At 44.2% G+C, this 21,634-nt stretch overlaps 1 protein-coding gene and 1 pseudogene across 1 annotated transcript in view; one reads left to right on the top strand and one right to left on the bottom strand.

Moving 5' to 3' along the window:
- Positions 1–21,634, bottom strand: part of PAK3 (p21 (RAC1) activated kinase 3) — a 385,994-nt gene that overhangs the window by 239,276 nt on the left and 125,084 nt on the right. The window lies entirely within an intron of this gene.
- On the top strand, positions 5,479–5,598 carry LOC134953329 (5S ribosomal RNA; annotated as a pseudogene).

The raw sequence follows: 21,634 nt of genomic DNA, 5'->3' as shown, positions 1-21,634 counted from the left end.
ACCCGGACCATTTGTCCAGTAGGTTCCACTGGAAAGTTCTTGCGTGGAATCTAACGAATGGGATTGCTTCGTAGGAAGCCACCATTTTTACCCAGAACCCTTGTGCATTGATGCACTGAGACTTGGTTCGGTTTTAGGAGGTTCCTGACTAGCTCGGATAACTCCCTGGTTTTCTCTTCCGGGAGAAACACCTTTTTTTTTTTTTTTTTTTTCTGGACTGTGTCCAGGAACATCCCTAGGAAACAGAAGACAAGTCGTCGGAACCAGCTGCAATTTTGGAATATTGAGAATCCAATCGTGCTGCCGCAACACTACCTGAGATAGTGCTACACCGACTTCCAACTGTTCCCTGGATCTTACCCTTATCAGGGAATCGTCCAAGTAAGGGATAACTAAAATTCCCTTCCTTCGAAGGGATATCATTTCGGCCATTACCTTGGTAAAGACCCGGGGTGCCGTGGACCATCCCTACGGCAGCGTCTGAACTGATAGTGACAGTTCTGTACCATAACCTGAGGTACCCTTGGTGAGAAGGGTAAACTTTGACATGAAGGTAAGCATCCTTGATGTCCCAAGACATCATGTAGTCCCCTTCTTCCAGGTTCGCAATCACTGCTCTGAGTGACTCAATCTTGAATTTGAACCTCTGTATGTAAGTGTTCAAAGATTTTAGATTTTAGATTTAGAATCGGTTTCACCGGGCCGTCTGGCTTCGGTACCACAATAGTGTGGAATAATACCCCGTTCCCTGTTGCAGGAGGGGTACCTTGATTATCACCTGCTGGGTGAATGGCTTCCAAAACTGCCTCCCTGTCAGAGGGAGACGTCGGTAAAGCCGACTTTTGGAAACGGCGAGGGGGAGACGTCTCGAATTTCAATATGTACCCTTGAGATATTACCTGAAGGATCCAGGGGTCTACTTGCGAGTGAGCCCACTGCGCACTGAAATTCATTGAGAACGGGCCCCCACCGTGCCTGAGTTTGTAAGGCCCTAGCGTCATACTGAGGGCTTTTGCAGAGGCGGGAAAGGATTTCTGTTCCTGGGAACTGGGTAATCTCTTCAGCCTTTTTCCTCTCCCTCTGTCACGAGCAGAAAAGAGGAACCTTTTGTCCGCTTGCCAACAAAGGACTGCGCCTGATAATACGGCGTCTTATTTTGAGAGGCGACCTGGGGTACAAACGTGGATTTCCCAGTTGTTGCCGTGGCCACCAGGTCTAAAAGACCGACCCCAAATGTCCCCTTTTTAAAGGCAATACTTCCAAATGCCATTTGGAATCCGCATCACCTGACCATTTTACTGGTAGAATTGGACAACGCACTTATACTTGATGCCAGTCGGCAAATATTCCGCTGTGCATCATGCATATATAGAAATGCATCTTTTAAATGCTCTATAGGCAATAATATACTATCCTTATCTAGGATATCAATATTTCCAGTCAGGGAATCCGACCATGCCAACCCAGCACTGCACCTCCAGGCTGAGGCGATTGCTGGTCGCAGTATAACACCAGTATGTGTGTGAATACATTTTTGGATACCCTCCTGCTTTCTATCAGCAGGATCCTTAAGGGCGGCCATCTCATGAGAAGGTAGAGCCCTTGTTCTTACAAGCGTGTGAGCGCCTTATCCCCCCTAGGGGGTGTTTCCCAACGCACCCTAACCTCTGGCGGGAAAGGGTATACAGCCAATACTTTTTAAGAAATTATCAATTGTTATCGGGGGGAAACCCACGTATCATCACACACCTCATTTTATTTTTCAGATTCAGGAAAACTACAGGTAGTTTTTCCCTCACCGAACATAATACCCCTTTTTGGTGGTACTCGTATTATCAGAAATGTATAAAACATTTTCCATTGTCTCAATCATGTAACGTGTGGCCCTACTGGAAATCACGGTTGTCTCTTCACCGTCGACACAGGAGTCAGTATCCGTGTCGGCGTCTGTATCTGCCATCTGAGGTAACGGGCGCTTTAGAGCCTCTGACGGCCTATGAGACGTCTGGACAGGCACAAGCTGAGTAGCCGGCTGTCTCATGTCAACCACTGTTTTTTTATACAGAGCTGACACTGTCACGTAATTTTCAACAGTACATCCACTCAGGTGTCGACCCCCTAGGTGGTGACATCACTGTTACAGACACTCTGCTCCGTCTCCACATCATTTTTCTCCTCATACATGTCGACACAAACGTACCGACACACAGCACACACACAGGGAATGCTCTGATAGAGGACAGGACCCCACTAGCCCTTTGGGGAGACAGAGGGAGAGTATGCCAGCACACACCAGAGCGCTATATATATATACAGGGATAACCTTATATAAGTGTTTTTCCCCTTATAGCTGCTGTATGTTTTAATACTGCGCCTAATTAGTGCCCCCCTCTCTTTTTTTAACCCTTTCTGTAGTGCAGGGAAGAGCCAGGGAGCTTCCCTCCAACTGAGCTGTGAGGGAAAATGGCGCCAGTGTGCTGAGGAGATAGGCTCCGCCCCCTTTTTGGCGGCCTTATCACCCGTTTTTCTGTATATTCTGGCAGGGGTTAAATGCATCCATATAGCCCAGGAGCTATATGTGATGCATTTTTTGCCATGTAAGGTATTTTTATCGTGTTTTATTGCGTCTCAGGGCGCCCCCCCCAGCGCCCTGCACCCTCAGTGACCGGAGTATGAAGTGTGCTGAGAGCAATGGCGCACAGCTGCAGTGCTGTGCGCTACCTTATTGAAGACAGGAACGTCTTCTGCCGCCGATTTTTCCGGACCTCTTCGCTCTTCTGGCTCTGTAAGGGGGCCGGCGGCGCGGCTCCGGGACCCATCCAGGCTGAACCTGTGATCGTCCCTCTGGAGCTAATGTCCAGTAGCCAAGAAGCCCAATCCACTCTGCACGCAGGTGAGTTCGCTTCTTCTCCCCTTAGTCCCTCGATGCAGTGAGCCTGTTGCCAGCAGGTCTCACTGAAAATAACAAACCTAAACTAAAACTTTCACTAAGAAGCTCAGGAGAGCCCCTAGTGTGCACCCTTCTCGTCGGGCACAGAAATCTAACTGAGGCTTGGAGGAGGGTCATAGGGGGAGGAGCCAGTGCACACCAGTTAGTCCTAAAGCTTTCTTTAGATGTGCCCAGTCTCCTGCGGAGCCGCTATTCCCCATGGTCCTTACGGAGTCCCCAGCATCCACTTAGGACGTTAGAGAAAAGCCATTGACTCATTGCGCAACGACACCCAGTTAATCATCAGAGCTGCGGACAAAGGTGGAGGAATCGTACTTCTTGATTGCGACTACTACATATGGGAGGCCAACAGCCAGCTCTCTGATACCATGTGTTATCAGAAACTCACTTACGATCCAACAGGAGTGTACAAAACAGAGATTGACTCTTTTATACAAATGGGACTCAACAATGGCTATATCAATCAAAGCACAGCTGAATTTTTGACCACCACACATCCCAAAATTCCATTTTTGTATACACTTCCAAAAATACACAAATCACTAACTCAGCCTCCTGGACGACCTATTATCTCGGCCAGAGGGTCCCTGTGTCAGCCCCTTTCCCAATTGGTCGACTTTTATCTACAACCACTGGTTAGGAGAACATCCAGCTATATAGAGGACACCTCTGACTTTTTGAGGAAATTAGAAGAAGTGCAGAGTGTGACAGAGGATACCTTGCTTGTCACTTTGGACGTTTCCAGTCTCTACACCAACATCCCCCATATACAGGGTATTGAATCATGCAGAGATCTTCTCAACAACAGCGATGCATATTTTGGACCGCCAGTCTCCTTTCTTATATTACTCATTGACGTCATCCTCAACAAAAATTATTTTCTTTTTGAAAATTGTTTCTACTTGCAGAAACAAGGGACCGCCATGGGTTCCAACATGGCGCCCTCTTATGCCAACATTTTTATGGCAGCATATGAGCAGGTGCACATCATTGGTAATTCACGTTTTTGTCACTTTGTAGCATTTTATGTACGATACATCGATGATTTATTTTTTATTTGGCAAGGCAGTGAAGAACATCTTTTGGAATTCATCAATGAACTCAATGCCCTCCCTGGAACCATCAGATTCAGTTTGACCTTCAGTAAAACACAAATTAATTTTTTGGATGTGACCATCAAAAAGGAGAATAATACATTGATAACTTCAATCTACAGCAAGGACTCTGACCGTAACATTCTTTTATTGCACTCCAGTTTTCATCCAGCGCCTTTGAAAAAGGGCTTGCCTTTCTCTCAACTGCTGAGGGTGATACGCATCACCTCTAATCTAAAGGAATTACCAGGAGCTTTGGAATCTATGTGCCAGAGATTCTTGGACAGAGGATACTCCAAGAATGAAATCAATAATGCTGAGAAACTTAACAGAACTGAACTTCTACATGTAAAAAACTGAACTTCTACATGTGAAAAATGATCCTACCAATAAAGATCGGGATAGGCTCAATTTTTCCAGTATGTTCACCACGGCATCAGCCTTTATACGTAACCGCATCAGGGAACATTGGCATTTGATCTCCAGTGATCCGACATTGAAAAAAGACTTATCTCTAATACCAAGATTTGCTTATAGACGAGGACCGAATCTCAAGGACCTTTTGGTCAAGACAGACTTTTCACAGCGGAAGCCTAGACAGATGTCCAATTGGCTTACCACCAAACCGGGAGTATTTAAGTGTACAGGATGTTCGAATTGCTCTTTTCTGATAATAGGCAATCGCTTAAAAAATCCCACTGATGGGAGGGAATATTCCATCAAATATAGGCTGGACTGTAACAGCAGATTTTTTTTATTGTTTAAATTTTGAGATGCCCATGCAACCGTCTGTATGTCGGCAAGACTAGTAGAATGATGAAAGAACGGCTCAGCCAACACCGCTCATCTATCAAGAAGTGCTTAATTGCCACAGACACCTCAAAAGACTTTACTAACTTACCGGTCGCAAGACACTTCAAGGATGCACATCATACTGTTAACCAGCTCAAATGTTGTATCATTGATCACATACCGCCCCTACAACGTGGGGGTGATCGGGACAGAATTTTGCTACAACGAGAACTACAATGGATACACAGACTTAATTGCCTTACTTCGATTGGCCTCAATGAAGATTTTCGTTTAGGTTGTTTCCTGTGACATATTATAGTGACTTTTTGTTGGACTCTGCATTCCGCTGTTTGGTTTAATTTTCTTAGACACGGTCGTGTGTACTGTCATTGATGTTATTTGCATGCTATGTGCTGTCAGACACCGCCATGTGTCTTTATATATCTAGAGACTCGATCTTGACAGGTCCCCACTTCACTAGCAGTGACACCTTTCCTTTCACCCTCGCTTTCAACATCCACCATGCAGACCCTCTCTTGCTCACTATGTGCAATTGTCCATCTTTGGTGTTGTATTAGCAGTATCAGATTCCAGGTGCCTATATGGGATTCCCCAGTAGACAACATATGTTGGTCTAGTTATATTTACAGCCATACCACACTGGCAAACGTCTAATTCCGGCTGATCTTGGAAACTAAGCAGTGTTGGGCCCAGTCAGTACCAGTATCGGTGACGATCTGGGAATACTGGGTGCTGTACATCACTCACTTAATACCACAAGTCAGTGGGCATTGTGCATTCTGTGGGTTTTCTCCCCAATAGGGCAGTTTGGATTCTTTTTGCACATATATTCTTATTTATATTGATTGCCGTAACAAGTGGGCATTGCTTTGCAGTAGGTTGTTTTGAGGGTTGTCCTTGTGTCACCTGCTATTATTTGTATTAGACCTGTCATTCCTTCCTGCTTTTTGCACCCTGCACTTTCTAGCCAGCACTTTCAGGGAACCCTGTTCTGCTGAGCTTTAGAACTATTCCTTTTACTTTTTTAAACACATCACTTCATTTCATTCACTTCTGTTTTGATATACAGCGTCCTTGCAATTCCCCTCACTATCAGCATGCCATTTACTAGTCAGGCTGCTGAGACCACTCGCCACACTTGATTGTGGAGCCATTTGAGGCTTATATTTCGTGTTCTGACAACAGTGCGGTTAGCCCCTGAGGAAGACCAGAAGGTTGAAACAGCTGTCGGGCTGTGTTTGCTGTACTTCACCATGCCATTTGGTTAAGGAAGAAATCCTGCTTTTCTTTCTTCTACACGTGAGTGCTGGCTTGTCTACTTTTTCTGCATCGCTGGAGAAGTGAGTGTTTTATATATATATATATATATATATATATATATGTATATATATATATATGGATCTGGACACAAATCCTCTTTATACCACATTCATGTATTTAACTTGAGAGCTCATTGTTACTCAGTTACAATACCCTTTATTAACACATTTCAATATACTGCCATACCCAGGATTCAAAATCAAATTCTAATCAAACACCCTACTCATTAAGCTATTTGATCCTGCATAAAAACTATGAACGCTATATCATTTTTTCACAAAGTACAAGGTACTGTAAGCTTCAATCAGTTAGAATTCCCTAGCTTAGAATCATCTATCTTTCTTTGCAAGGGCATATAGCTCAATGAATAGATTGTCTGACTTCAATACCACAGGCAATAGGTTTGAATCCAAGGTATGTCAGCATCTTGAAATGTAATAAAGGACAGTGTGACTGAATAACTAAGAGCTCTTAAGTTAAGTTCATGAATGTTGTATAGGTAATATCGACGGAAGGGGTGGGTGAAAAGGAGACAGGGGCAGTCAGGAGCTACTGGGCTTCTGACGGTGGACCGCAATGCCTGGAAGGCTCTCAGGTGGGAGCCCGACTACAATTCTTCAGTCAGATCTGGTCAAGTTCGTGACAGAATTCCTGGGTCATAGTTCTTATTTCCAAGGGCTACAGACTGGAGTTCCAAAACCTCAGGCTTATCTACAGTTTGCACTGCAGGACTGTTCTACCAGTTCCAGACCCTGCCCTTTGGTCTCTCCAAGGCGCAGACGGTGTTCACCAAGGTGATGGTAGAGATGATGTTTCTACTCCGCAAACAGGGAGTGAACATAATTCTATACCTGGATGATCTCCTGACAAAAGCGCCGTCCAGGGAAAGGTTGTTGGACAGTATTGGTCTCTCAACCGAACTCCTCCAGGATCACGGGTGGATTCTGAACCTTCCGAAATCTCACCTACAGCCAACAAGGAGGCTCTCATTCCTGAGAATGGTACTGGACAGGGAGTCGCGGAAATTGTTCCTTTAGTTGGAAAAGGCATTGGTGATCTAGTCGATTGTTCGGGACGTCCTGAAGCCAGCCTTGTGTCTGTGCATCTGTGCATTCGCCTTCTGGGAAACATGGTGGCCTCTTACGAAGCTCTTTAATACGGAAGTTTTCACGCAAGACCCTTCCAGACAGATCTGTTGGACAATTGGACTGGATCGCATCTTCACATGCACCACCTTTCTATGGTGACTACAGTCTTCTCACCTCGTCGAGGGTCGGAGGTTCGGAATTCAGAACTGGATTCGGTTAACCACAGATGCACGCATCAGAGGTTGGGGAGCAGTCACTCAGGGGGTGCAGTTTCAAGGAAGATGGTCAAGACAGGAACTTGTCCTTCCAATCAACATTATGGAGCTCAGGGCCATATACAACGCCCTTCTGCAGGCATCACATCTTCTTCAAGATCGGGCCATTCAGGTCCAGTCGGACAATGTAACGGCAGTGACGTACATAAACCAACGGAGCGGACTGAAGAGCAGAGCAGCAATGTCAGAGGTGTCAACAATTCTCCTCTGGGCAGAAAGAAACGCTGTGGGGTTGTGAGCGGTCTTCATTCCGGGAGTAGATATGATGGCCTCTCAGCTCAACAGGAAGATCAATCCCGACTATGATCCGAGCCGGGGAAGGAGGTAACGTCTAAGCATTACCATCGTCTTTGTAAGAAATACATCTCTTGGTGCGAGAGCAGGATTTATTCTGCGGTGGAATGTCATCTGGGACGTTTCCTGCTTTTTCTGCAGGCAGGTGTGGATGTGGGCCTGCGTCTGGGCTCCGTAAAAGTCCAGATTAGGCCTTGTCCATTTTCTTTCAGAAACAATTGTCTTCTCTCCCTGAGGTCCAGACGTTCTTGAACGGTGTTCTGCACATCCACCCTCCCTTTGTGCCTCCCACGGCACCTAAGGATTTCAATGTGATGCTGCAGTTCCTTCAATCGGACTAGTTTGAACCGTTACAGGAGGTAGACGTAATATATCTTACGTGGAAGACCGTCACACTTTTGGTCTTGGCTTCAGCAAGAAGTGTGTCGGAATTGGGGGCTTTGTCTCATAAAAGTCCCTCTTTAATTTTCCATAAGGAGACAGCTGAACTCGGAACTCGTCAGCAATTTCTTCCTAAAATGGTGTCTGCGTTTCATATCAACCAACCTATGGTGGTTCCGGTTGTCACCGACAGTTCTACTACTTCAAAGTCTTTGGATGTTGTGAGGGCTTTGAAGGTGTATGTGAGGAGAACAGCTCGTCACAGAAAATCGGACTCGCTGTTTGTTCTTTATGATCCCAATTAGATTGGGTGTCCTACTTCAAAGCAGTCTATTGCACGCTGGATCAGGCTTACTATCCAGCATACTTATTCCACGGCAGGTTTGCCATGTCCAAGATCTGTACAGGCCCACTCTACTAGGTCGGTGGGTTCTCCCTGGGTGGCTGTCCGAGGTGTTTCAGCTTTGCAGCTCTGCCGAGCAGTAACTTGGTCAGGTTCGAACACGTTTGCTAAGTTCTACAAGTTCGATACTTTGGCCTCTGAGGACCTTCAGTTTGGTCAATCAGTTCTGCAGGAACCTCAGAACTCTCCCACCCGGTTTGGGAGCTTTGGTACATCCCCATTGTACTAAATGGACCCCAGTATCCTCTAGAACGTAAGAGAAAATAGGATTTTAATTAACTACCGGTAAATCCTTTTCTCGTAGTCCGTAGAGGATACTGGGCGCCGCCCAGTGCTTCGTTCTTCCTGCAATGTTACTTGGTTAAGTAATGTTGGTTCAGCCGTTGCTGTTCCCGTTTCAAGTTTGGTTAGCTTGGTTTCCTCTTGTTGTGTGTGCTGGTTCGGAATCTTACCACTATCCTTATCTATCCTTCTCTCGAAGTATGTCCGTCTCCTCGGGCACAATTTCCTAGACTGAGTCTGGTAGGAGGGGCATAGATGGAGAAGCCATCCCACACTATCAAATTCTTAAAGTGCCCATGGCTCCTAGTGGACCCGTCTATACCCCATGGTACTAAATGGACCCTAGTATCCTCAACGGACTACGAGAAAAGGATTTACCGGTAGGTAATTAAAATCCTATTTTTTCATTTAATAAAAATAGATATATTTTTCCATAATATATGCAAGACTGAAAGATGCAAAATAATGTACTTTAATAATGCAATACACTGTTAAGTTCTGTATATTATTCTTTAATGTGTAGTTTTAAATGCCCTGACTTACAATGGAACTACAAACTTCTGAAAATTATATATATATATATATTTTTTTTTAATAATATTTTTAATTAGTAATGGTATCATATCTAATATAGATATATTTTTAAAAAAAAGACCATTTAATGTTTCATTTTGTTCACTTGATCGTGCATTCTGCATAATGAACGAAACGTCAGGAATCACATACAGTTAGGGTTGCCACCGCTCCCTGATTTCCTGGATTCTCCAGGATCTGGTGGCAACCTTCCAGGAGGCTTTTCCCTTTACCCGGATTCCTGGATTCTCCAGGAATAAGGGGACACTGGGAGCACCAGCAGTGCTCCTTGGCAGCCGAGGAACTCAGTGAACTACAGTGACTGTCTTGCGAGATGATGCCATCAAATCTCGCGAGACTGTGTTCAGCCCAGATTGGGCCGAAGCTGCTGTGATGCTGCCATCGGCAGCTCTTGCTCAGCATTTCCCCGGGCTGCGCCTGCGGAACGCAGACTGAGCTGAAGCTGCCGTGACGCTGCCATCAGTAGCTCTTCCTCAGCGTTTCCCTGGGCTGCAGTGGTGAAGTAACGCCGGCCCGGCTCATGTGAGAAGAGCAACGAGAGCTGAGAGGCATGTCACACATATATTTATAATAAGATTTTAAACCTACCGGTAAATCTTTTTCTCGTAGTCCGTAGAGGATGCTGGGGGCTCCGTAAGGACCATGGGGATAGACGGGCTCCGCAGGAGACATGGGCATTTTAAGAAAGACTTTAGGTCTGGGTGTGCACTGGCTCCTCCCTCTATGCCCCTCCTCTAGACCTCAGTTAGAGAAACTGTGCCCAGAGGAGATGGACAGTACGAGGAAAGGATTTTTGTTAATCCAAGGGCAAGATTCATACCAGCCACACCAATCACACCGTATAACTTGTGTATCAAGTAAACAGTTAACAGTATGAAAAAATAACGTAGCATCAGTCCAACCTGATGGAACTATAACATAACCCTTATGTGAGCAAAACTATACACAAGTCTCGCAGAAGTAGTCCGCACTTGGGTTGGGCGCCCAGCATCCTCTACGGACTACGAGAAAAAGATTTACCGGTAGGTTTAAAATCTTATTTTCTCTAACGTCCTAGAGGATGCTAGGGACTCCGTAAGGACCATGGGGATTATAACAAAGCTCCCAAACGGGCGGGAGAATGCGGATGACTCTGCAGCACCGATTGAGCAAACAGGAGGTCCTCCTCAGCCAGGGTATCAAACTTATAGAACTTTGCAAAGGTGTTTGACCCCGACCAAGTAGCAGCTCGGCACAGCTGTAGTGCCGAGACCCCTTGGGCAGCCGCCCAAGACGAGCCCACCTACCTAGTGGAATGGGCCTTAACCGATTTCGGCGAGCAATAGTCTGCTTTGAAGCAGGGCCGCCAACCTTGTTGGCTGCATACAGGACAAACAGTGCTTCTGTTTTTCTGATCCTAGCCGTTCTGGCCACGTCAATTTTCAATGCCCTGACCACATCCAGGGACTCGGAATCCTCCAAGTCACATGTAGCGACAGGCACGACAATAGGTTGGGTCATATGAAAGGATGATACCACCTTAGGTAGGAATTGAGGACGGGTCTGCAATTCCGCTCTATCCATATGGAAAACCAGATAGGGGCTTTTATGTGATAAAGCTGCCAATTCCGAAAGTCGCCTAGCCGAAGCCAAGGCTAACAACATGACCACCTTCCAAGTGAGATATTTCAACTCCACTGTTTTAAGTGGTTCAAACCAATGTGACTTAAGGAAACTTAACACTACGTTACGCGCCACCGGAGGTACAAAAGGAGGCTGAATATGCAGTACTCCCTTCACAAAAGTCTGTACTTCAGGTAAAGAGGCCAATTCCTTTTGAAAGAAAATGGATAAGGCCGAAATCTGAACTTTAATGGAGCCTAATTTTAGGCCCAAATTTACTCCAGTTTGTAGGAAGTGAAGAAAACGGCCTAGATGGAATTCCTCCGTAGGGGCATTCCTGGCCTCACACCAAGAAACATATTTACGCCATATTCGGTGATAATGTTTAGATGTCACGTCCTTCCTAGCCTTTATCAGCGTAGGAATGACCTCATCCGGAATTCCCGCTAGGATCCGGCGTTCAACCGCTATGCCGTCAAACGCAGCCGCGGTAAGTCTTGGAACAGACATGGCCCCTGTTGTAACAGGTCCTGTCATAGAGGAAGAGGCCACGGATCTTCTGTGAGCATTTCCAGCAGATCCGGATACCAGGTCCTTCTTGGCCAATCTGGAACAATGAGAATTGTTCTCACTCCTCTTTTTCTTATTATTCTCAATACCTTGGGTATGAGAGGAAGAGGAGGAAACGCATAAACCGACTGGAACACCCACGGTGTCACCAGGGCGTCTACTGCTACCGCCTGAGGATCTTTTGATCTGGCGCAATACCTCTGTAGCTTTTTGTTGAGACGGGATGCCATCATGTCTATCTGGGGCAGTCCCCACTGACTTGCAATCTGTGCGAAGACTTCCCGATTAAGTCCCCACTCCCCTGGATGCAGGTCGTGTCTGCTGAGGAAGTCTGCTTCCCAGTTGTCCACTCCCGGAATGAACACAGCTGACAGTGCGCTTACATGATTTTCCGCCCAGCGAAGAATCTTGGTGACTTCCGCCATTGCCACCCTGCTCCTTGTGCCGCCTTGGCGGTTTACATGAGCCACTGCGGTGATGTTGTCTGACTGGATCAGAACTGGTTGGTCGCGAAGTAAGTTCTCCGCCTGGCGTAGGGCGTTGTATATGGCCCTCAGTTCCAGGATGTTGATGTGAAGACAACTCTCTTGACTTGTCCAGAGTCCTTGGAAGTTTCTTCCCCTTGTGACTGCTCCCCACCCTCTGAGGCTCGCGTCCGTGGTCACCAGGATCCAATCCTGAATGCCAAACCTGCGTCCTTCTAAAAGGTGAGAACTCTGCAGCCACCACAGGAGAGATACCCTGGCCCTGCGGGACAGGGTGATCCGCTGATGAATTTGTAGAAGTGATCCGGACCACTTGTCCAATAGGTCCCATTGGAAAGTCCTTGCATGGAACCTGCCGAAGGGAATGGCCTCGTATGTTGCCACCATTTTTCCCAGGACTTGAGTGCAATGATGCACAGACACTTGGTTTGGCTTCAATAGGTTCTTGACTAGAATCATGAGTTCCTGAGCCTTTTCTATCGGGAGAAAAACCTTTTTCTGGTCTGTGTCCAGAACCATGCCCAAGAAGCTCAGACGAGTCGTAGGAACCAGCTGCGACTTCGGAATATTGAGAATCCAGCCGTGTTGCTGTAACACCTTCACTGAAAGTGACACACTGTTCAGTAACTTCTCTCGTGATCTCGCTTTTATGAGGAGATCGTCCAAGTACGGGATAATTGTGACACCCTGCTTGCGCAGGAGCACCATCATTTCCGCCATTACCTTTGTGAAAATCCTCAGGGCCGTGGAAAGCCCAAACGGCAACGTCTGAAATTGGTAATGACAACCCTGTACCGCAAATCTCAGGTACGCCTGATGAGGTGGATATATGGGAACATGAAGGTATGCATCCTTTATGTCCAGGGATACCATAAAATCCCCCCCTTCCAGGCTGGCAATGACCGCTCGGAGCGATTCCATTTTGAACTTGAACCGTTTTAAGTATAGGTTCAGGGATTTTAAATTCAATATGGGTCTGACCGAACCGTCCGGTTTCGGAACTACAAACAGGGTGGAGTAGTATCCCTTCCCTCTCTGAAGTAGGGGAACTTCGACCACCACTTGTTGAAGACACAATTTGTGAATAGCATTTAACACTATCTCCCTTTCCAGGGGAGAAGTCGGTAGAGCCGATTTGAAAAACCGGCGAGGAGGCACCTCTTCGAATTCCAGCTTGTATCCCTGAGAAACAATTTCTATTGCCCAGGGATCCACCTGTGAGTGAACCCAGATGTGGCTGAAAAGTCGAAGACGTGCCCCCACTGGGGCGGACTCCCCCAGCGGAGCCCCAGCGTCATGCGGTGGATTTTGCAGAGGCCGGGGAGGATTTCTGTTCCCGGGAACTAGCTGTGCTGTGCAGCTTTTTACCTCTGCCCTTACCTCTGGCAAGAAAGGACGATCCACGTACTCTTTTGCTTTTATTTGAACGAAAGGACTGCATTTGATAATGTGGCGCTTTCTTAGGTTGTGAGGGAACATAAGGCAAAAAAATCGATTTACCTGCCGTAGCTGTGGAGACCAGGTCCGAGAGACCTTCCCCAAACAATTCCTCCCCCTTGTAAGGTAAAACCTCCATATATGTCTTTTTGAGTCGGCATCACCTGTCCACTGCCGAGTCCAGAGGACTCGAAAGATATGTAACAAACCAGTGATGCGCAGTGGAAAAAGACCCGCTTCCTGGATACACCTCTGGGGGGAGAAAAAACACTATTTCTCTACAAATGGAATACTGGAGTTTTGTAGAGGGTACCCCTGGCGCTTGGTCTTTTAAAGATGATTACAAATATATCTCAACGAATGATACCTTGTATCAAATGCCAAATATCTCTATAAGGACAGTATTACTGATACATATAACTCAATGTATAAAAGGCAATTTTTATTGAGTTAAAAACAGGCAACAAGTGTACATTTTCCATTAACAATAAAACAAAGTGACTCGTGCATCCAGTTATGTACCGGATCAACTGATATATAGGATCCTGCCGAGGGGATACTACCACAATGGATAGTTTCCTGGTGAGTGCCACGACTGGTCACCTTAGACCTGATTAAAGTGCAGTGATGGTTGAGGTCTCTGTGCAAAAACAGGCAATAAAGTGACTTGGTGCGTGCGTGGAAATATAAATCTCTCACCGTTAGGTTCCCGTGCGGTGGGCTGGTTTAAATTAAACAAGTGGGTCCAAGGCTGATGGGCCTGGCACCACCGCCACGGGTTTTATCAGCAGGAAATCCTGGAAGTGTGCAGCTCCTTCTCCAAATAACGCGTTTCGGTCAAAGATGGTGACCTTTCTCAAAAATGGATAGAGAGCTGTGGTCCTTGTGCTTCTTTTATATCCTAACTAAACCCTTAATGATTGCATAATTTCATACAGGCGTGTATCCGGGGTCATGTGGCCGGAAACACATAGATGCGTTCCAGCGGTTACTTCCGTCCCACCAGTGTCCTCAAACAAGCATGTATCTGGAATCATGTGACCGGAAACACATGAATGCGTTCCAGCGGCTACTTCCGTATTACCAGTGTCCGTGCAAGCCGTACTTCCGGAATTACGTTGTCAAAGTCACGTGGTTGCGTTCCAGCAGCTATTTCCGGTTTTGCTGGATCTTCTAACGGAAGTGACGCGGCCGTTTCTTTTCCTCACATACTTTGTACATATAACCAACGTAGCTCCCTGATGGTTCAGCGGACATCTTACTTGAGGGAAAAGTTTTCTATTTGCCCAAATGGTTTTTCACGTATATTGATCCCCACACCTGACCAAACTAGATGGTACTTTGTATTCCCATCGTGTCCATCCCTAATTACCCGGGTGGGGATCTTAAATTCCTCAAACAAGTGCATTGAAGATCAAAGGCGTATGCAATATAGAAGAGAAGAAAAATAATAATTTAAGATTAATACACATATCAATAATCAATATTTACATATCATGATTTCAACCAACATTTTAAAATTTACATGGATGAAATATTTAATCAAGAAACCATCGTAACTCGAAATCAACATTATGGCCTTTGGGTTTTAGCGTATCGAGATCATATATCCATCTCATTTCACTTTGCGCTAAGCGCTTTTCCAGATTTTTATTACGCCAATTGGGTTTTATTTGTTGTAAACCAATAAAACGTTTGATCTGTCCCTCACACTTATTGTGTTTTTTACTAAAGTGTTCAGAGAGGGGATGAGTCTCTAATCCCTTACGGATATTGTAGATATGCTCCGCTGATCTCGTTTTTAGTGGCCGTGATGTTTTTCCAATGTAAATTTGGCCGCAGTTACATTCCAATAGGTAGATTACATTCCTGGAATGGCAAGTTACAAAATCTTTTATATTACTGAAAGAAAACCCGTATGAATGGGCTTTTATAACCCAGTACGGTGCGTACCATAAGAAGGTTGAAAAAGTCTTTAGAGACAACTGGCGAATACTACTGGATGATCCTGTCTTGGGGAATTCACTACCGACAAGGCCCATGTTCATATACAAAAAGGCCAGATCTCTGAAGGATAAATTAGTCAATAGCAGTTTAAAAGACAACACCATAGGAAGGACATGCACCAAGGGGTTCCACAGATGTGGGGACTGCCTAATGTGCAGAACAACCACGAAAAAAGACATAGCCAGAAAGATCACCGACTTTGAGGTGAATGGCAAGAAATATGTTATAAAAGATTTTGTAACTTGCCATTCCAGGAATGTAATCTACCTATTGGAATGTAACTGCGGCCAAATTTACATTGGAAAAACATCACGGCCACTAAAAACGAGATCAGCGGAGCATATCTACAATATCCGTAAGGGATTAGAGACTCATCCCCTCTCTGAACACTTTAGTAAAAAACACAATAAGTGTGAGGGACAGATCAAACGTTTTATTGGTTTACAACAAATAAAACCCAATTGGCGTAATAAAAATCTGGAAAAGCGCTTAGCGCAAAGTGAAATGAGATGGATATATGATCTCGATACGCTAAAACCCAAAGGCCATAATGTTGATTTCGAGTTACGATGGTTTCTTGATTAAATATTTCATCCATGTAAATTTTAAAATGTTGGTTGAAATCATGATATGTAAATATTGATTATTGATATGTGTATTAATCTTAAATTATTATTTTTCTTCTCTTCTATATTGCATACGCCTTTGATCTTCAATGCACTTGTTTGAGGAATTTAAGATCCCCACCCGGGTAATTAGGGATGGACACGATGGGAATACAAAGTACCATCTAGTTTGGTCAGGTGTGGGGATCAATATACGTGAAAAACCATTTGGGCAAATAGAAAACTTTTCCCTCAAGTAAGATGTCCGCTGAACCATCAGGGAGCTACGTTGGTTATATGTACAAAGTATGTGAGGAAAAGAAACGGCCGCGTCACTTCCGTTAGAAGATCCAGCAAAACCGGAAATAGCTGCTGGAACGCAACCACGTGACTTTGACAACGTAATTCCGGAAGTACGGCTTGCACGGACACTGGTAATACGGAAGTAGCCGCTGGAACGCATTCATGTGTTTCCGGTCACATGATTCCAGATACATGCTTGTTTGAGGACACTGGTGGGACGGAAGTAACCGCTGGAACGCATCTATGTGTTTCCGGCCACATGACCCCGGATACACGCCTGTATGAAATTATGCAATCATTAAGGGTTTAGTTAGGATATAAAAGAAGCACAAGGACCACAGCTCTCTATCCATTTTTGAGAAAGGTCACCATCTTTGACCGAAACGCGTTATTTGGAGAAGGAGCTGCACACTTCCAGGATTTCCTGCTGATAAAACCCGTGGCGGTGGTGCCAGGCCCATCAGCCTTGGACCCACTTGTTTAATTTAAACCAGCCCACCGCACGGGAACCTAACGGTGAGAGATTTATATTTCCACGCACGCACCAAGTCACTTTATTGCCTGTTTTTGCACAGAGACCTCAACCATCACTGCACTTTAATCAGGTCTAAGGTGACCAGTAGTGGCACTCACCAGGAAACTATCCATTGTGGTAGTATCCCCTCGGCAGGATCCTATATATCAGTTGATCCGGTACATAACTGGATGCACGAGTCACTTTGTTTTATTGTTAATGGAAAATGTACACTTGTTGCCTGTTTTTAACTCAATAAAAATTGCCTTTTATACATTGAGTTATATGTATCAGTAATACTGTCCTTATAGAGATATTTGGCATTTGATACAAGGTATCATTCGTTGAGATATATTTGTAATCATCTTTAAAAGACCAAGCGCCAGGGGTACCCTCTACAAAACTCCAGTATTCCATTTGTAGAGAAATAGTGTTTTTTCTCCCCCCCAGAGGTGTATCCAGGAAGCGGGTCTTTTTCCACTGCGCATCACTGGTTTGTTACATATCTTTCTTGTCTTGATTTTTGTAAACACACATACAAAACAGTTTGCTGCAGGGATGTTTGCATTTAGGGATATGAGGAGAAACCAATCTAAAGGTTTCCTGAATGAGTCTAATATTGAATCCAATGTGGATGACGAGGATGTCCTCACCTTGTTAAACAAATTGGAGAAATCCATGTTAAGGGAAAACAGAATGTGGTGGGAGGTCACCACATTAGAGCATTACTTATCCCATCACCTCATCCCTAGGGGTTTGAGGGTGGTAAAAAAGCCCTCATTTATCAAAGAAAGTGAGTCTTTTACTGAGGAATGGGAAAAATTTTTAACCCATTGCAGTTTGTCTTTAGTAGAATTAATCATAAAAGAAAGAAAGAATAATCTGCTAGATATTAATAAAGAGATTGAAATCTCTAAGACCCTTATGGCACCTTTCATGAATTCAGAAGAGGTAAAAGAAAGAGAGAAAAAAAAAAAAATCTTACAAAAATTAGAGAAAGAGAGTAAAGACCTAAGAAGTAGAAAAAAGAAAAAACTTCTTAGAGATCTAAATGAATCTCAAAGTGAGGGATCCACTGAACCCAAAGGACCAATGAAACGGAATTATAAGAAAGACGTCCCCCAAACCCCTACTTGGCGGAAAGGTGTACCGTCCTTTCAACAAAAGGGCAGAAATTACACGCAGACCATCAAGTATGGACAAAATCAGTCACAAGGGACACCTAAAGGTAGAAGATTTTTGGAGGGAGGGGAATACAGAGAAAGATACATCCCCAAAAATAAAAACAGGGAGTATTGGAAAAACACCCATGTAGAACCCCCCAGATCCCCTCACATTCAGATGAGGGAACAATACAGTCATAGGAGGGAAAGAGAAAATATAGACAGAAGAAGAGAAAACATAGGAGTTTCAAAGTGGAACACACCACGATCAAATCGGGATTTTTTAGACAGGGGACGGTGGACCCCACGAAGGGAATAAGAATTGTCAGACCCACTAAAAGGGGGAAAAGGGGCGGGGTAAAGAAATCTAAACCCAAAAAAACCCCCAAAGAAAAAACAAGTGTGGCTATTGAAACTGTCGCTGAAAATGACTTCAAAGAGAATCATTCCAGCAAAGTATTCAATCTTAGCAACCACAATTTGTCAGAGTTTGAACAGAAGGTGCTCCTTAAAGGGTTGAAATTTGCACCATCGAGCAATCCCAACCCATTTGATTTGTTTGTGGATCTGCAAAAATACATAAGAAAGTTAAGTATAAAGAAGTTCTTTCTAGGGAAAGAAATTTCCAATGAAACTCCACCAATAGAGAAATCTAAGTTTAAGAAAAAATCCCACTTCTATCCCCAGCATGTAAAAGGGGGAAGTATAGATTGCTTCAATTCCATAGTCACTAAAGAACTCAGGAAAATTCCCAAATGCAAGAAGAGTAACCTCACTAGGAAAGAATCCCTTGCAGTCCAATCCTTACAGGCAAATAATGAGATAATTATAAAACCTGCGGACAAAGGGGGAGGGGTCGTAGTCATGAGCAAGGATAACTATTTGATGGAGATCAACAGACAACTCAGTGACCTCAGTACATATAAGAAACTGAAGACTGATCCCCTCAATAAAATAGCCAAAAATTTGGATGACCTCACTTTAAGAGCAGTAGAAAAAGGGGCCATCACTGAGGATGAAAGAGGGTTTATCAACATCATCGACCCCTCTACCCCGACAATTTACGTATTGCCTAAGATCCATAAGGATTCGAGCAACCCCCCTGGACGTCCCATAATTACGGGGACCAATAGTATTACATCCAATCTATCGGCAATGGTTGATTCGTTCTTGCAACCATTAGTAATCAGTACCCCTGCATTTCTAAAGGATACAGGGGATGTTCTGCGAAAACTTGAGAGAGTCCCTTGGGATCAAGAATGCACTTTAATTAGTGCGGATGTCAGTTCCCTGTACACAATTATAGATTGGGACAAAGGGAAAGTGGCTATAGAGTACTTCCTCAATAAAAGTGAATATAAAGAGGAGACCAAATTGTTTTTATTGGAATCCATTGATTTTATTCTAAAGAACAATTATTTTTATTTCAATGGATCCTATTATCTTCAAGTGAGAGGGACAGCCATGGGCACCAGGTTTGCTCCCAGTTACGCAAATCTGTACATGGCCTATTGGGAAGTCCAGTATGTGGATTCCCTACGGGCACTGGGAGTAAACCTGGTGTCCTGGTGGCGTTTTATAGATGATGTTCTTTTTATCTGGAGAGGAGAGAGTGATACCTTGTCTCATTTTCTTGAAAAACTCAATTCCAATGATTTTAATATTGTTTTAACTTTTGCGGCAAGTAAGAAAGATTTAGTGTTTCTGGACCTCAAAATCTATATAGAGAATGAGAGAATTAATACCCAGACTCATAGAAAACCGACGGACTCTAATGCCTATTTAAGCATTAATAGTGAGCACCATGAGAAATGGCTAGAAAACATACCAGTAGGGCAATTCAAACGAGTAAAAAGGAATTGCTCAGACCCCAAAATCCTGGACACACAACTTGAAGAAATGGCAGAAAGATTTAGGGAAAAAGGATATGAGGAGTCCACATTGAAAAAAGCTAAAGATAAGGTACACCAGATAGATAGAAAGGATCTCCTAATAGAGAAGGAAAAACCCATACTGAAAGAAAACCCGTATGAATGGGCTTTTATAACCCAGTACGGTGCGTACCATAAGAAGGTTGAAAAAGTCTTTAGAGACAACTGGCGAATACTACTGGATGATCCTGTCTTGGGGAATTCACTACCGACAAGGCCCATGTTCATATACAAAAAGGCCAGATCTCTGAAGGATAAATTAGTCAATAGCAGTTTAAAAGACAACACCATAGGAAGGACATGCACCAAGGGGTTCCACAGATGTGGGGACTGCCTAATGTGCAGAACAACCACGAAAAAAGACATAGCCAGAAAGATCACCGACTTTGAGGTGAATGGCAAGAAATATGTTATAAAAGATTTTGTAACTTGCCATTCCAGGAATGTAATCTACCTATTGGAATGTAACTGCGGCCAAATTTACATTGGAAAAACATCACGGCCACTAAAAACGAGATCAGCGGAGCATATCTACAATATCCGTAAGGGATTAGAGACTCATCCCCTCTCTGAACACTTTAGTAAAAAACACAATAAGTGTGAGGGACAGATCAAACGTTTTATTGGTTTACAACAAATAAAACCCAATTGGCGTAATAAAAATCTGGAAAAGCGCTTAGCGCAAAGTGAAATGAGATGGATATATGATCTCGATACGCTAAAACCCAAAGGCCATAATGTTGATTTCGAGTTACGATGGTTTCTTGATTAAATATTTCATCCATGTAAATTTTAAAATGTTGGTTGAAATCATGATATGTAAATATTGATTATTGATATGTGTATTAATCTTAAATTATTATTTTTCTTCTCTTCTATATTGCATACGCCTTTGATCTTCAATGCACTTGTTTGAGGAATTTAAGATCCCCACCCGGGTAATTAGGGATGGACACGATGGGAATACAAAGTACCATCTAGTTTGGTCAGGTGTGGGGATCAATATACGTGAAAAACCATTTGGGCAAATAGAAAACTTTTCCCTCAAGTAAGATGTCCGCTGAACCATCAGGGAGCTACGTTGGTTATATGTACAAAGTATGTGAGGAAAAGAAACGGCCGCGTCACTTCCGTTAGAAGATCCAGCAAAACCGGAAATAGCTGCTGGAACGCAACCACGTGACTTTGACAACGTAATTCCGGAAGTACGGCTTGCACGGACACTGGTAATACGGAAGTAGCCGCTGGAACGCATTCATGTGTTTCCGGTCACATGATTCCAGATACATGCTTGTTTGAGGACACTGGTGGGACGGAAGTAACCGCTGGAACGCATCTATGTGTTTCCGGCCACATGACCCCGGATACACGCCTGTATGAAATTATGCAATCATTAAGGGTTTAGTTAGGATATAAAAGAAGCACAAGGACCACAGCTCTCTATCCATTTTTGAGAAAGGTCACCATCTTTGACCGAAACGCGTTATTTGGAGAAGGAGCTGCACACTTCCAGGATTTCCTGC

This window comes from Pseudophryne corroboree, chromosome 8, assembly GCF_028390025.1.
Source record: "Pseudophryne corroboree isolate aPseCor3 chromosome 8, aPseCor3.hap2, whole genome shotgun sequence".
Lineage (NCBI taxonomy): Eukaryota > Metazoa > Chordata > Amphibia > Anura > Myobatrachidae > Pseudophryne > Pseudophryne corroboree.
Note: the sequence above shows the minus strand (reverse complement) of the source record. Positions and strands in the feature narration are given on the sequence as shown.